The sequence below is a fragment of the Lepisosteus platostomus genome, chromosome 4 (assembly GCF_059453375.1).
Source record: "Lepisosteus platostomus isolate fLepPlt1 chromosome 4, fLepPlt1.hap1, whole genome shotgun sequence".
Classification (NCBI taxonomy): domain Eukaryota; kingdom Metazoa; phylum Chordata; class Actinopteri; order Semionotiformes; family Lepisosteidae; genus Lepisosteus; species Lepisosteus platostomus.
In genome coordinates this window covers 66577391-66592716 of record NC_142614.1, presented here as the reverse complement: position 1 = coordinate 66592716, position 15326 = coordinate 66577391, and positions in this window count along the sequence as shown.

Genomic DNA, 15326 nt, shown 5'->3' with positions numbered 1-15326 from the left:
CTGACTTATAACCCTAAGATCGGGTGTTCAAATCCAGCTGTCGCCATGAGTTTTCTTTAAACAAATAAACATTTCTTTGAAAAACTAAAATAGAAAATATTATTGGCATTATATTGACATTTTTTATATTTCTAAATATCACAACATGTTCGTACTGTACTCTATGTAAACAGCGGTACCGCAGGGTGTCGGGTGCAAACCCACTTGAGCCCAAAAGCCCTACTGTACATTAATGTGCCGCATTCGCCCGGCGCTGCACGGTTTTCTCAGCCCTGTGTCTTCTCTCTATATAGTCTAATAATCATCTAATCGAAATACAGTCTCTGTATTTAATTGTTCTGAATTAAAGTATGTGATGGTTTTATAATCTGCACTAAAGTGCAAGGAAGGACATTTTAAGCTTATTAAACATTGATGTACAATGTTTTTATCAGTCGGTGGTAGCGAGTGCCATTTTCTACGCAGTGGTGTGCTGGGGCTCTGGGATTAGAGCAGTAGATTCCAAAAGGCTGAACAAGCTCATCAGGAGAGCGAGCTCTGTCATTGGGTCTGACCTGGACCCCTTGGAGGTAGTGGCTGAGAGGAGAATGATGTCCAAACTGGAGGCCATCATGGACAACTTCTCCCATCCCCTCTATGACAGGCTTGCAGGAATGAAGAGCACGTTCAGCAATAGACTGATTCACCCACGGTGCGACAGGGAGCGCTACAGGAGGTCATTCTTGCCGTCTGCCATAAGACTGTACAACGCATCCACCTTGCGTCTTGGCAGAGGCAACAGCGACAGTGACCTGTTTCTGGACTAAACGCATATACACATATACTGCTACATCTGTTCTCTTTCTTTTTCTTTTTCTTTTTCCCGTTTACAACCACTTTTGTGCAATATATGCCAGGGACCTGTGCAATACATTTATATTTATATTTATATCTATGGTTACATCTATATTTATATTCATACGTGTGATACGATTTTCTGTGTACTGTTCTGTTCTAGTTTCCTCTTGTGTGTCCGGACTGTGAGTAACTCTTGTATTGTATTGTATGTATTGTACTATTAGTATATAATTCGTTACACTGTGGCTGTGTTGTGTGTGTTAAGCTGCTGTTGCACTGCAATTTCCCTCACGGGATCAATAAAGTATCTATCTATCTATCTATCTATCTATCTATCTATCTATCTATCTATCTATCTATCTATCTATCTACAAGAATTCAGATGAGTTGAAGCAAAGGAGAAAATAAGTGCAGTGCCTCATTTCCCACCTTTGGAAATAAACAATTATTTCCAAATTATTTCCAATTAAGAGCGTATGCTTCAACACTATAAACCTTACTAGAGGCATGGCTATCATAAGCATGATGGTTAAAATATCCTCTGTAATTATATGTCTTACCTTTCAAACCAGCAGGTTTTGGCTGCTGTTGATTCCTTGACTTTAACAAGCATGGCATTGTCTTCCCTCAGAGCAGATGATTTTGTGAACAATTTCTGTGCTTTTAAGCACAGTGTAATATTTAATGAAAGCCCACTATTCTTTTATTAGGCTTAAGGATGAGTGCTTCTTCAACTTGTCTACCGCTTCCAATATATTTGACTTGAATAATGCCCACTTCTTTCATTCACGTTCAAGATGTTAGGACAAGGATTTGCTATTGTTATTTAAATAATAAAAAATGGTTCTTTTGAATCCAAATGCAAGTGTAATATTTTGTACCATTGGTAGTACCATGGCAAGTTAAAAAGAAACAGTTGTCTAGGTAATTTTCTCTCATATATAGTGGTTTCTGTAAATGTATATAATTATTTCTCAGCTTAATTTTATTTGCTGTAACTGAGACAAAATATCAAATATCAATGATACATTTGTTTACTGACATTTTTTTTTGTAGTCCATTTCTCACAGCTTGTCTTCCACGAAAACAATCTTCTTTTTTATTCTATCTGCATGTCCAAATACTTGTGGGTCTGATGCACATTTGAATCCTTAGCAAGTATTTATTTCAAGACTAAATCAAGCGTGAGTAATAATGGATCTCCCTACTCCTGTTCCTGTAAATGCATTTAACACAAATACCTTATTTTGTAGAAATTTGCCTTGGCAGTTTTGCCATGTACCTATAGTTATAATTCTGTAATATAAATGGTGAAATAAATGAGGTAGAAACTGATCTAAATGCAGAGAATCACATTGGTAGAGAAAAGAACATTATTACTTGACTGTAAACAAGTCATCACCTTGTCAGTTATAGAAGGCGTGACCTCCACTATTAGCAGTTTACAAGTATCTTATATGGTAAATAAGTAATAAGAAAGTAGTGATTAAGACAGACAGCAATGTGAGATAACCGTGTGCTGCCTTGCAATGAAAACTGTATAATAAATTATTTGAAAAGCTGCAAAGGAACAAGTAATAGGTTTATTCCATGCTGAAAAAAAGAAGAAAGAGAACACAACGTTTCGGCCGTGGAGCCTTCTTCAGGTGTGAACTTCAGGTGTGAGCCTCACACCTGAAGAAGGCTCCATGGCCGAAACGTTGTTCGTTTTTCAGCATGGAATAAACCTATTACTTGTTCCTTTGCAGCCTACGCATGCTGACGCAGCTACTCACCTGAACTATATGAAAAGCTGTTGCACAAACACTGACATATTTTATGTCACATGGTACTAAATTTGGATTTAACCATTTAAACTTTATGTAGTAAGGAGTCATTTGGAAAGAGAGAAGTTTGAGCAAAAAAGTAGAGATGAAACGGGTCTGAAGCTTCTCCTCATGGAAAATATACACAAAACATTTCCTCACAGAAATAGTGCAGAAAAGTGTATTATAGCTAATGTGAGCTTGGCTATTATAACACTTTCTTATGCATTTGTTAGTCATCCTGTATGGTACTGAGTGAAATCTGTACCATACAGATTAGACTGTATTAGACTACGGTCTGTCAATTGGAGCTACCTTCAATAGTTAAACCTTGGATTTCTATGCGGTTGTCACATGGCATTTCTTATCCAGGAGCCATGGTGTTCAGCACATATTGAAAGATCTACATTGTTATTTGTGCCTATACATACAGCATGTGCAATTGGTTGTGTGGCAATCAATGACATTGTGGCATACCCATATAATACTACATTCAGTAACATTTTTACACACAAGTATTCATTTTAATGTCTAATCCGCATCATATTTTCACATTTCCATTGTTTTCTCAGTTATTGCCAATAATGTTTATAATGATACAAATGATTTTCTTCTGAAAGACTTTTAGCAGTAAAGGACCCAGCATTAAAATGTAAGGCATTCATAAAATATTCAGTATGCCAAAACCTGCCTTAATGCTAAACGGCATTAATCATGGAAACACATTTATTTCTCAGAGTTAAATTATTATTTCAAGCTTTCTCCACTAAGTCCCAAACTCAATTCACATCAATAATTCAATTTACCTTAGACTTTTCATTTTCTCAATTGTGGCTTATGTTTTGATGAATGTAATTATTGGCATGGTAGGAGACAACAGACAAACGGGAGAAAAAACTATGAAGCTGCTGTTGGGAACATTAGGAATGGATTTGGTTTCTTGAGACAATTCTTATAAAATCTCAAAATATTACATAAACATAGTTATTATAGTAGCACTGATCTAAAATAAAAAGATCACCAGTGAGAAATATTCAGTAGTGCAATTTGGAGCTAATATCAACTGACTAGCATTAAACTGAATACACATTAAATATTTAAACCGGGATAAGGAAAACAGATGTGAAAATAAATGTGAAGATTGTATTACTATCATTCTTGTAACATTATTTGTTCTTGTCACATTAAAAGTAATGACCAATTCAGATGTTTTATCTCTATATGGTATTCATATGGATAGAGTGCACTGAATTTCTGATTTAAGTGACTCAATTGCCATCAAAAAATGTAGTTATTGCCCAGGTCTCAGGGTTTTTGAAGTCTTGTGAATTCTAAGTATCAAAAGATATTTTTCTGATGTACAACAGTTCTGGTTTTGCATTATGTGGTAGTTTGAAAGGCAAGACATGAAACATAGGTAAGACAGGCCATGCTTTTATTTTGGAGTAGAACATACCACAGAGTAGCATTTTCTGTGGTGAAATATGCAATATGCAATTATGATGGTGGGTCACCACAGAAGACAATACTGTCCATAAAAGGAATAGAGATGTTTTTGTGTGATGATTAGGGAGAGAAAGAATGTGACTTATGATTCTGATTTAGGATTCTGTAAAGAAATGTACAGCACGGAATGGATTTTCTTAAAAGATATATCCATTTAATCTCATTAAAACTGTGACAGCCTCATAATGAATTAGATCTAAAACTGATATTTACAAAATATTTTTTCCCCTTTTATATAAATTGGGATGAAGATATTTGCGAAACGAAACTTCTGCTTGTTGATTTTTTTCGGTGCATCCACTCAGCAAAGCGAACTTCTTTGCTATCACTCCTGCTTTCCATCCTCCCCACAAATCCTTTGAGAGATATCCGATCAAACACACACAAAACTTAGTTTTTTTTTCGGCCTTCTCATCTTTTTCCTTCTAAGTAATCTGTCCCAACATGCTACTGTAGATGTTGATGTTTTTGATTCTCTCCAATTTATAAAGTTCATACTGCTGCTGCTTGAATATCTGTAGGAGGTTGTTTAATATGAATGCCATTCCCCATCGATCTGGCCTGTATGCATTTACTGAGCTGATAAATAAAAAATGCTACAAAATGTCCCCCCTGCCCCCCACACGAACATCCCGTCAAAGTAAAATGTCTCCCAAGATGATTTACATGTTTAAGTGTTTTCTACATTAACTAGCTTCAGTTCTAACCTTGCCCAGTAGTATTCATTTGGGATGAATCTGTTTCATTGAAGTCCCTGTGAAATGGAAGATCAGAAAAACAAACTATGACCTCTTTTAAAATGTAAAACTCCCATGAGCAATTTATCTCTAGCTGTTTGTTTGTTTAGTTTAGCTGTTTTACAGGTTGTATACAATCAAGTGCATTTAATGTTTTTTAATAGCTTTGTTTTGGTGGAAAAAAAATACTACAGCTCAAAGGATATGGTTTGTGAAGATGTAATAGACTAATTCCAGGCTTAAACGGTATATAAGTATATTTATGCTTGTTTATGGGTTGATGTTCTTTTTAGTCTAAGACAAACAAAAAAGGCTGTGGGACAGCTATTGAAGTTTTGAAAAGCCTTAAAGGGTTTTGCAATTGAAAAATCCCAGTCATGCTTTCAAACTGACCACAGAAACCATTGACAGAAGATCTTCTTTTTAAACTAACTTTCCTTAGAGTTTAAATTTGAAAAACCGGGATAGGTTTCAACCGTGAGTTTGATGGATTTGCAAAAACAAGTCTCTGAGGGGCAGGTAGTCTGATTGATTTCAGTCCTTTGAGAATTAATCATATAAGGCTGAGGGATCTATCAGGAGCTCAGAAATGAACCATCACTGTTGATGGCAGTGTTCTCGCCTTATTTATGTATTTTTGTAACCCAATGAATTTGGTAGTTAGTAATGACAAGACATTTTTCACATATCTATAGGATAATACTGGGATTGATACCATGAGATTAAAACCTCAGGACATTCTTGTGATTTCACTTGTCGGTCTTTATTATGGAATAAGCAGAGGTTAATTCACTGAAAGCTCAAGAGAAATAAACACATTTCAGCAATGGAGCCTTCTTCAACATGGAACTAACCTCTACTTGCTCCTTTGCAGCTTGCGTACCGGCATTACCCCCTGTCCTTTGTTATTTTGCTTTCCAAATGGCCTTTCTAAGCCTGTTCAAATTCTTTTTGTCCTTTTCTGCTTATCTTCTTCTCCTGTACTGTAAATGATTTGTCATCTCTTCATTGATAAATCACCCCTGAGTGAGACGTACAGAAGCGGGAATGATTCATTTTTTTCCAAGCATGGTCATCCTAATAAAAAAAGAACGTTTATAAATGAAAGGAGGCCAGTCAGTTCATCAGGCATGTTTAGTTGTTAGATATAAAACCACTTTGCTGTTGAAACTATCTCTTCTCTAATGTGTCATAATTATAATCAATACCTTATTTATTACAGCTTCTGTGAAGTCCTAGCACACTTTTTTTGTGTCTTAAAGCAGTAATATGAATGATCTACCTGTAAAAGATTTATTCTTTGTTCTAGAATAGCAAACTGAGTGAAGGTGTTACTCTGTAAAACTGCTCAATTGTTTCTAAATCCTTTTATGCATACTTCTTACTGGGAAGCCTGAACTGGCCCCTTATGTGATTTCAGAGTTATCTCCCACTGTGTTCAGACTGCTCTTCTTTTATCAAACATGTGATGCATGACCATCCTCCCCACATTCCTTACATTACAGTTCAATCGTTACAAAGGTATGTGTTTCAGCAGGCTTGGCCATCCTATATAATGTATCATGTTTTATATCTTGCGTGCAATTTCTTTATTTTATCACAGATGAAATTAAATAACACATTTGAATTTGAAAATAAGAAACTCTGAAAACAGACTGGTGCTTTAGGATATGTTGGGGATATGCCTGACAGTTATAATTGCATATCTATAGTTCCAGTAAGGTTATTCTGGTTTTTCAGCAAATACTGTGTTGGGAACATGCTGACCAACCTAGCCTCACCTGCTTTCATTCTTTTTAAAAAATTGCCTTCTTATTATTAATTCAACTTTTGCTCAGCAGACTACAGATGTGCCATTTCACTGGTTTTTCAGTTTTTTTTTATTTTGCACATTGGTTGCTAGAGCATCTGTATCGCATTCATGAGGTATTTTGCTTATTTAGTATTCATTGGCAATGGTGCTGAACACCTTGTGGTACAGCACCGTCTGACACAAGCTTCTCAGCCCACAAGGGTATTGCAGTGCAAAGCTGAATTCTGCAAACATTTGAAATGGATTGCTTTGTTTGAATTCTGCTACAGCCCAATAACGTAGGAATTAATTCACAGCACATTAACTGCAGAAGGGAAAGAGTAGATGGCTGTGCTTGGTTTACAAACTCCAAAGAAAATTGGACTGCAGTCTCTTACACATTCTCTCCAAGCGCCTTCAGTATTCTACCTATTTTTTTCAGGCTTTTTTTTTTTCTTGAACACATGCACATTTATTGGAATCCATTACATTTTTGTGTTTCATGTCTTTTTGTTCCTCTCAGATATGATAAGATACGCATTGACAAGCTTGGTAACTAAGATCATGTTAAAGATGCTAGTTATGGTAATATTCACGTGCATCCTTTACCTGAATGATCAAGCACTGGTCATTCTTAATGATCATAAATGTGCTCTGTTATCCAAAAAAGCTACTGCTAATATTCCATTTTTATGCCTGCTGCTCCCCAGTTTTTATCCATATAAACCCATGTTCAACATTTACTCAGCATTATGCAGTTCAGGCTTGTGAAATAAGATTACATTTTCCCCTTCATTTCCTTCTATTGCTGAAATGGTACTGTACATTAAGAAAGGGATGTCTTAATTTGATAGTCTGAAAGTGCCAAATCTTTTTAGAGTCAAATAGTAAGGACTATGTGGGAACCTGATTTAAGTACTTAAATTCCACAAAGGTGCCATCAAGATTATCCCTACGGACTTCCCCAGAATCAGCAGTGAAGCAGGAACAAGATGATACATATAGAAATTAAGGCAATTTTTTTTTTTTACTCTTTTACCTTTTAGCGTGGCAGGAGTTGGGAACAAGCTAATACACTGGCTTTTTTCAAGGAATGGGTGAGATCCTTCAGTCACTTACCTACTAAAAATCAAAATTGTAATGTCGACTGAATGGCCTCCTCTCATTCTGTGTTGTCAAGGTTACGAATGATAGGAGGAAATTTAACCCATCTTGCTCATTTGCTAATACTGTGTACATATGTGATCTGAGGATTGAGTACTGCAATGTTTCTAAATCTTTTTTGAATTTTCTTTTTATCTTCCTAAGTGTTTTCAAATCCTCCTATTTTTTGATTACAGATAAAAGCAAACTAGACTATGTTACTAAGAGTTCCAGAACTTATTAATTACTTATTAATATACATTACAAAAACAGTGGTCCTAATGCAGATCCCTGTGGTAATCTATTGAGTACATCACCTTGGTCTGTACTCTGTCTATAACCAATTTTCAATTCAATACGAATTACAAAATGCAAGAATGAAGCATATTGAAATGTGTATTGAGTGTTTTAGTCACAGTAAATTTAGGTTAACCAGCTTGACTGAGGGTAACCTCCAAGCCACAGGACAAGGAGGCTGGGACCCCCCTGCAGAGTGAAGAGGACCAAAGGGCAGCTGCTAAAGTAGACATGGGGTGAAGGGGGTTTCACAAAAGATACTCTACTGTATATGCAAGGGAGAGAATGGGATTACATATAGTATGTTTAACACTTTGGATGGGGAAATGACATCAGGAATGATGATGAATTACTGACAGCTGAGGCTGATTAAATTTGGCTGTTGTAATCTCTCCTGAATGTCCATTATAAACTCCATTTCAAATGTCTGACCTTGAATATCTCTTGCTTTCTGTTGAAGAATTTTATTTTTATTAGCAAGTTTGTCAAAAGCTTTCTCAAAATGTGAATGTATCTTATCTTATGCTCTGTTTTGTATCCATAACTGTTATTGCTTATTCAAATAACTATACCAGTTTAATTCAGCAAGACCTGCCCTTTTTAAATTCATGCTGACTGTCCTCTAGAATCATATTGCCAGACAGATGATCTTCTAGTTTAGTTCTTATCATCTGTTTTGTCACAAGACTTGCTGGTATACAGTATAATTATTTAGTTCAGTTTAATTACCCTTGTTATGGATGAGTACTCTCTTTGAAACTTCCTAGTCAACGCTTTTTACTTCTCAAACCTTTACAACTGACTGGAGTGAAGGGAGTTGTGTTAACAGTCAATGAATACCTTCTCTTGTTTCCTTAAATATAGTGTAAAGCTCAGATAAGGCTTATTTTAAGGTGTACTTGGGTTGAACTGCTCGTCACGGTTGGAAAACCACAAACAGCACTACAGTGACCTTGCCACATGGCCCAGCTGTAGAAGGAACATTACTTGGTGTTAATTTGCCTCCTTAGCATTCGCACAGGGGAAGTCACAAACCAATTGACTGGGTCCTGTCCTCTTGGCTCTAGTTGCCAGGCAACATGTAATGATTTGGTAAAAGGATCTGTTCAGGACTTGAGATCACATGACCCTAAAGACTGTCAGTCCTCTATTCTCATGTGTACATGAGTTGGAGTTCTCTATCAAACTTTTTACTAACAGGGGAAGAAGGGGTATAGATTGAATGTATATATACTGTATATATACACATAATATGTAATTCATGATATATACAAATATGTATTCATGAGGATATGACCATGGTGTGAAAACATAAATGATTCTGCTTTTTAAAGCACAGCCCTTGCTGAGTATATTCAGACAGCTACTGCATGTCAGTGTTTTATATGGCTTCATTGCTTATTTAATATAGAACATTATAGATGTTGGAATTAAAATAAATCTCCACAGCACTCATTCACAACATTTTCAGCCAAAGCAAATTGACTATAAGTACCCCAGAATTATTTATGTTCATAGGAGAATTTCATTCTTTGAAAACTTACAGTTTTTGTAAAACTTTAAGAACACTGCCTATTATATTGTTAAAATGATTTTTTCATGAATTAAGGTGGCTTACAAGGGTTACACTACAAACAATATATTGTTCCATGTATATATGGAAAGAAAACAAGTCAAGGAAAAATAATAAGTTCTATTAAGTAATAAGTAAGTTCTTATCATGTTCTAATAGCTACTAGGTCAAATTTTATTAAGCAGGAAATAATGCTTAAGTACCATAAATAGAGTTCAACAGAAATAAAAACTGCTATATAAACTATACTTTAAGCAGTAAAATGAGATATATAACACTTTTCTGGATACTCTACCCAAAACATTTTACATGTAAAAGGGACTCCTCTCCACCCCCACCAATGTGCAGTCCCACCAGGATGATGTGACAGCAGCCATAGTGCACCAGTTAGCTCATCACATATCAGCTATCAGTTGGGGGGAGAACAGAGTGATGAAGCCAGTTCACAGATGGAGGTTATTAGGAGGCCATGATTGGTAAAGGAAAATGGAAAATTTGGCCAGGACTTTGGGGTTACACCCTTACTCTTTTCAAGAAACACCCTGGGATTTTTAATGACGACAGAGAATCAGGACCTGTTCTATATCTCATCCGAAGGATGGCACTTTTTTAAAGTAAAATTTCCCTGTCTCTATACTGGGGCATTAGAACACGCATAGACTACATGGTGAACACCCCCTGCTGGTCCCACTGACTCTTCTTCCAGCAGAAGTTTCCCAGGAAGTCTCCCATCCAGGTACTGACCGTGCTCACACCTGCTGGGCTTCAGTGGGCTGCCAGTTGTGAGTTGCAGTATATACAGTTAGTCTGCATTTGATATTGTTTGTCAATTGGAAGAGAAGATCAGATGGCCAGCAGAGAAAGTACAGAAAGGGTGAGGCAGGCTGAAAAGGAGAGCAGAGGAGTGGTAGAGCTAAGAAAAACAGAGACAGAGGATGGCAAGGAGGTAGCTGTGGGTAGAAGTCTGAGAACCAGAAAGCAAGAAGAGAGCCACGTGAGGGTCAAGCAAATGTGTTTTGTGAGGAATGTTAAATACAGGTTGAAGTGAATGACAATAGAATTTGGTGGATGGGAGGCTTTTTGGGGAAAAGATACAGTATAGTATGAGATTCTAGATCAGTTGAGAAACAGCAAAAAAATCATATATATAGGAGAACGGGAGAAGAAAGAGCAAGGCAGAAGCAATTACTTGGAAAAATGAGAGGGGATATGATCAAAAACATATTTCTTAGGCTTGTGATCCAGGACCAGAGGAAGGAGGTCGGGGTCAAGGTGGCAGATGAGCAGGAGAAGGAGAATTAGTAAGTGCAGAAAGCAATGGGTGATGCGAGATGGGAAGAAGAGGCAGAGGTGGAAAAGGAGGAGTCTGTGTGGTGAATGAAAACTGAAGCAGCAAGGATGCTGGAGGTACTGGTGGGTTAAGAAGGCTGATGAACCAGTGTATGGAATTAAGGGAGATGAAAAGGTTGGGTTTCTTCATGAAAGAGTTATTCTTTACATAGTGACATAAGAAGTTATGGGACATTCTGAAACTGCATGTCAAGTTTTAGAAGTATTGAGAACATCTGTAGAATGGAACATATAAAAACAAATACAAAATTGCTGAGAATTTCTCTCTGCATGCAGTATTAGCACATGACTTTTTAAAGTAGAAAGCAATTTCAATTTATTTTCCTGTCCTATCTTTTTCTTCAACACTTACGCATTTTAACAGGTGCCAAGTAAAAATATAAAAACTGTTCTTTGTTGTGGTTAAAGGGTATTATTATTTTCAAGGACATTCACCGAATGAAAAATATAACAATCTGAACATGACCCCTTTTTACCTAAAGCTACTGAAAAAGAAGGAAACAGACCTGCGGAAAGAGCACTATTACAAAGCAGATCAGTCAAGGGATAAAATTCCTTTTGACATATTTAGTAATGATTTCTCCTGTACTCTGTAGGTTCTTAGATCTTTGCTTTTGATAAGGTGCATATTCTGTATTATTTGCTGCTGCGGAATTGGCACTTTATATTCACCTTGGCTAATCTAATACAATTCAGAACTATTAAATGCTGAAGTCGTTTACACCGTGATGTTATAGTATATTCTGTATTCTTGAGTTTGATTTAGAGAACCAGAACCCGTGTCAACTATATAGATATTGTGATGTTTAATTTCATACCTTAATAGTAAACTTGTTTGAATCGCATATTTGAACATTCATCAATACACAATAATAAATGGTGTTTCTTTATCCTTGCGTGTGTGTGTTCTGTTTACCTGCCAGACTAAATTACTTTTCAGAACACCTCAAAAATAGCTATTTTTCATAACAGACAAAAGTAGCTCATGAAATACTGTACTTAGTAGTATCAATTTCAGTATCTGACACAGATGAAGCAAAGAGCAACATGTCCACTGAGATTTCTCTTTTTTCCAGTAGATATTTAATATCTATGAGGGGTGGAATGAAGGTGCATTGGTTAGCATTGCTGCCATACAGCACAGAGGTCCTGGGTCCCATTCTGGAGGTGCTTTCTGTGGGTAGTTTATGTGTGCTGCCTGTGTTCACATGGGTTTTCACCGGGTGCTCTGATTCCCCCCCGCCCCCCCATTGTCCAAAGACATACTGCACTGGTACTGTAGGTTCATTGGCTTCTGGAAAAATTGGGCTTGGTGTGAGTGTGTGCGTCTGTGTGTGTGCCCTGCTATTTTCTGGTGTCTCAGCCGTGGTGTATCCTGCCTCGCACTTTTCACTTGCTGCGATAGGCTCTGGCTCCCCCCGACCCTTGGATAAAGCAGTTAGAAAATGGATGGATATTTAATAATGATCTTATTTAATAAGTTTTTAATAGCGGCTCTGTGTTGAAGGTGTCGACTTGCAGTGCTGTTCCTTTAGTTTAAATATTTTTACATTTTTGTTTATTACCATGAAAATAAATTACTAAAACAAAAAGCTTTAGTGTACAAAACAAAATCATTAGTAATATCTCCATACTGAATATATGATCAGAACAGAATAATAACATATACGAACAGAACATACATTTTGCAAATGAGGGGATACTACTTGGCCTTCTAGTTTGCTTGGTTTTAGTGTTAATTTTTCTGCAAATTGCAACCAGCCACTTCTTGAAAGTAACCAGGGTATTTGCTTCAAACACATGGCTTAGAAATGCATCCTGTTCTCAATTTTAAATGCAGTTCCACATATCATACATTTCCTTTATGATAAGAAGTGCATTTGTCTTTTGTCTTGATGGATTCTAGAGCAGCAATATATTTTTTTATATTGGTATAACCAAAATTGAACACAAATTCTAAATGACACATAAATGATTATTTTATATATCTTTTATATAACAACATGATAATCTCACAATTATTGCAATTATAATAAGTAAATTATATGTTTTTATTTACTGGTATTGCTTATGCAAAGGATTCTAACAAGGTAGGTAGGCAAGATTGACATTTTCTAAATTCATGACAACTGCTTGCTAGAGTCTTATTATTGTACAGATCTTCCTTTAATTTATCTGTAATTATTGTTTTTGTAACTTTTCACATCCTAACATCAGACATTCTATTAAAATATCACCCATTGACCACTACATTAGGAATTTTCCAGTCAGTGAGCATTACCCTTATCTGAAGTGGTTTGCTGAAAGAGTTTTGCTTAACTCTTTGCTAAAGAGTTCAGCTTTAGGTTTTTGGGAATTCACATCTCTAAAGATCTAACCTGGACTGTGAACACTGACTCTATCATGAAGAAGGCTCAGCAGCGCCTTTATTTCTTGAGGTGCCTCAAGCAATGGGGGATGCCAATACATGTGTTGGTGAACTTCTACCGCTGCACTATCGAGAGCGTACTCACTAACGGGATCACCGTGTGGTATGGCAACACCTCTTCGCGAGAAAGAAAGGCACTGCAGAGAATGGTCAATATGGCCCAGAAGATCATCGGCTGCGGTCTCACCGAGATTAAACAGCTCTATGAGGACCGCTGCCGTGGTAGAATTCTGGCCATCACAGAGGACAGTCACCACCCCGGGCATGAGCTCTTCACCCCACTGCCCTCAGGCAAGAGATATAAGAGCATACGGACACTTACCACTAGATTCTTCAATAGCTTCTATCCACAAGCAGTGAGACTGGCGAACACATTTAGCCATCCCCCTCGGACCACACCTACACCATCACCATCTACCTCTTTATGATTTCTTATCTATTGCACATCTCAAGTCATTGTTTACACGTCTGTATTGTTTACACTCAAACTGTCTACATGTTTACTTGCACATTGTCTATTGTTTGTTTGTACATTGTCTTGATGCACTGTTTGCACTTTGTTTTGTTTTTTACATATGGCAATAAAGTTCAAGTTCAAGTTCAAGTTCTAATGGCCTATGAATAACATCTCATGTGTCTTTAAGTGGGATTGTTAGAATACCATGATGCCCTGGATATTTGTTTATTTTAAGTGCTTCTAGTACCTGTAACACTTCTGCCTCTTCTATGCTAATTCACTTTAATAGAGAGCTTTGCCTTTCCGCAGCCTGAGGCATGTTGTCAGCTTCTTACTTGCTAAACATTTGAGTGAAATATTCATTAAATAAATGATCCTTCTTTCACTATCAAAACGTTTCCCATTTTTTTTTCTCAGAGACACGTCATCCTTCACTGGGCTTTTGCTTCAAAAAAACTTTGAAGCTTATTGTCTTGATTTAGATCCTATTCTTGTTGTACTCATCTTACACAGTGTTTTCTTCTTTATTGAAGAATTTAAATGGATTCCCTTGAAATGGTTGCTGTCCATTAACTACTGAATCTATATATATATATCATACCGTGTTCTACTATTAAACTCTGGCTCAGTAATTCATAATATGCCTTCCTTAAATTGTAAACCTTTGTTTTTAGACACTAGTGACTAAACAGCTTCTTGATTATTAGTGATTACTGAAGTGTTAACAAAATATTTATAAATGACAAAAACCAACATGAAACCCATCTATGAAACAACACACAGTCTTAGACAAGACCAACTGTTACACCATGAATACCAGGTTAAATACTGTACTCTAACCTCCATTGCTGGCTTCACTTGATGGACAGGTAAGCATCCATTTAAACCTGAGGTCTGTCAGGACAGATAGGAGACCAGGAAAACACTGAGGAGCCATGGACAGATACAATTAACAATCGGCACACAAATGAAATTAACAATAGTTGAATACATACTAGCATGACATCTACCACTTTTTTAAGTTTCATTTTGTCTAGTGCAGAGAAGAGTCACTAGCTCAAGGGTAGATTCCTTGTACTTATAAAACTAATATTCTGTTTTATTTTCACTTATATCTTTCCATCTATTTTTTCCTTACTTATTATATATATATACCTATTCCATCTTACTTTTTCTTATTTTGGGGTTCTTGAAATTCATATTGCATATTCTTATTAAGTTACTAATTGTTTTTTTTTATGAATTTAAGTATGTTCATGAATGTTTCATTTATTTTACTCAATTTGTTCATTTTGTTCAATTAAATTGTTTGAGGGGTCAGTGCCTCAGGTTTCCTGTAATGAGAGGAATTATATAGGATTTATATATATCCTGTCTATTGTACTATTAAACTCTGGCACA